This window comes from Phalangium opilio, unplaced genomic scaffold (assembly GCF_054372755.1).
Source record: "Phalangium opilio isolate 3A_F unplaced genomic scaffold, DU_Popi_V2 ptg000009l_1, whole genome shotgun sequence".
Taxonomy (NCBI): Eukaryota; Metazoa; Arthropoda; class Arachnida; order Opiliones; family Phalangiidae; genus Phalangium; species Phalangium opilio.
The window spans coordinates 10305829-10308648 of record NW_028324146.1 but is presented as its reverse complement, the minus strand read 5'-3'; positions in this window follow the sequence as shown (position 1 = coordinate 10308648).

The window sequence follows — 2820 nt, the reverse complement described above, 5'->3', positions numbered from 1 at the left end:
ATATAAATCCGCCTACAATTCGTCACGTAGATTTTCTTGTCAGAAGTAAATGAACTTAAAGCTACAACTCTATGTTAAATTTTATTTTCAACAAGCCGTTAATATAATTTTAAACATATTTAGCCTTATCAAACACAATTAGAAACTCTCCCAGATAATAATAAATACATTTCAACCATAAGATTTCTGGAAATCAGAGGCAAAATTCAAAAATAAACTTTTCGCGCCACGGTAATCTACTTCTGTCTCCTTTTTACCAGTCTTTGAACAACACTCCTACCCCGAACCCGATTTTCATCTGTTTCTTTCATGTACATGTAAAGAACCAACAGTAGTTGGCAGAACAAAACAGAAGGTGTATAATTCTCCCCTACATTCTCTGCACTGTCATAATGGATGGCAACCAGACGAGATTCTCCTCTCCTCTCGTTTTGTTGTGAAATCATAAACGCGCGAGGAAATTTTTTTCTCGCTATAGGATAGGCGACTCCGAGGGGTCGGTCATTCACGAAATCCAACTTAAGAAATAAGAAATCAATAACAAAATCAGAAATCCGGAATGAAATCAAACTTATTTCGCTGATTTCGAAATTTTACAAAAATCCGAAATCAGTAACGAAATAACGAAATCAGAAAATCAGTAAAGAAAAAACAAAATAAAAAAATCTTTAAAAAAATCACAAAATCAGTAAAGACATCGCGAAATTCATTAAAACAATCACAAAATCCAAGAAAAAATCTCAGAATCCAACGAAATCAACAGAAAAATCTGAAAATACGAGGAAATCACAGGAAATACCTCAAAATCCGTGGAAATATAATCCGACGAAATCCGTGGGAATTTATCGAATCTTGAAATGAATCAAAATCCGACGAAATCAAACGATACACGAAGAAATCAAATTGGATTTCGAAATCCCCTACATTTTATCCAAAATATCCAACCCCTCGCTCTACTCCTTACCTCCGACGGCAGCTGACGCGATATATACACTGTTCCAGCTTCGGTGGTCAGTTCGAGCAATGCTAGGTCTCTATGGGAGGTAGGTTTTTGCGTACTGCCATCAGAAGAAAGCAATACTGATATTTAGGATTTTAAAACGCGATATTCTGTATAATGAAACAAAATATTTGTTCGTCGTTACATAGAGACCTATTTTTGCTTGTGCTGAAAGCCACTGCTGATAACCAATACTGGAACAAAGTATATAAGTCTATAAATCCACAGGAAAAAAACAACAAAATAAATCCTCCTCTCACAAAGACTTTAATAACTCACTCTAATACAAGAAACTTTTTCTGTTATAGTTAAAATATTGATTATTAGAATGAAATTTAAGTAATCAGTCCTATTTCTAGCTTAACACTTAAGTTTTGAGCTAATTTCAGGTTTACAAGTGGGGACCTAAACCGTCTTCCTACCTTATATCTGGGGACATTTGTGTATAAACTATTAGATTTTGAATTAGTTTCAAAGCCTATATGATTCCATCAAGTATTTCATTTTTCACACTCGATAAATTTACAAGTGGGGACCTTCACTGTCATTTAAACTGACAAGTGGGGTCTTTTAAACACACATTTTCAAATTTCATGTATATTATAACTTTATAGTTAAAATATTGATTATCAGAATGAAATTTAAGTAATCAGTCCTATTTCTAGCTGAACACTTAAGTTTTGAGCTAATTTCAGGTTTACAAGTGGGGACCTAAACCGTCTTCCTACCTTATATCTGGGGACATTTGTGTATAAACTATTAGATTTTGAATTAGTTTCAAAGCCTATATGATTCCATCAAGTATTTCATTTTTCACACTCGATAAATTTACAAGTGGGGACCTTCACAGTCATTTCAACAGACAAGTGGGGTCTTTGAAACACACATTTTCTAATTTCATGTATATTTTAATTTTATAGTTTAAATATTGATTATCAGAATGAAATTTAAGTAATCAGTCCTATTTCTAGCTTAACACTCAAGTTTTGAGCTAATTTCAGGATTACAAGTGGGGACCTAAACCGTCTTTCAACCTTATATCTGGGGACATTTGTGTATAAATTGTTAGATTTTGAATTAGGGTCAAAGCCTATATGGTTCCATCAGGTATTTCAATTTCATTTTTCACACTCGATAAATTTACGAGTGGGGACCATCACCGTCATTTCAACAGACAAGTGGGGTCTTTAAACACACATTTTCTAATTTCATGTATATTTTAATTTTATAGTTTAAATATTGATTATCAGAATGAAATTTAAGTAATCAGTCCTATTTCTAACTTAACACTCAAGTTTTGAGCTAATTTCAGGATTACAAGTGGGGACCTAAACAGTCTTCCAACCTTATATCTGGGGACATTTGTGTATAAATTCTTAGATTTTGTACTAGTGTCGAAGCCTATATGGTTCCATCAGGTATTTCAATTTCATTTTTCACACTCGATAAATTTACAAGTGGGGACCTTCACCGTCATTTCAAAAGACAAGTGGGGTCTTTTAAACACACATTTTCTAATTTCAGGTATATTTTAATTTTATAGTTTTAATATTGATTATTATAATGAAATTTAGGTAATAAGACCTTTTAAAGGCTTAACACTTAAGTTTTGAGCTGATTTCAGGTTTACAAGTGGGGACCTAAACAGTCTTCCAACCTTATATCTGGGGACATTTGTGTATAAATTATTATGTTTTATATTAGTGTCAAAGCCTATATGGTTCAATCAAGTATTTCAATTTCATTTTTCACACTCGATAAATTTACAAGTGGGGACCTTCACAGTCATTTCAACATACAAGTGGGGTCTTTAAAACACA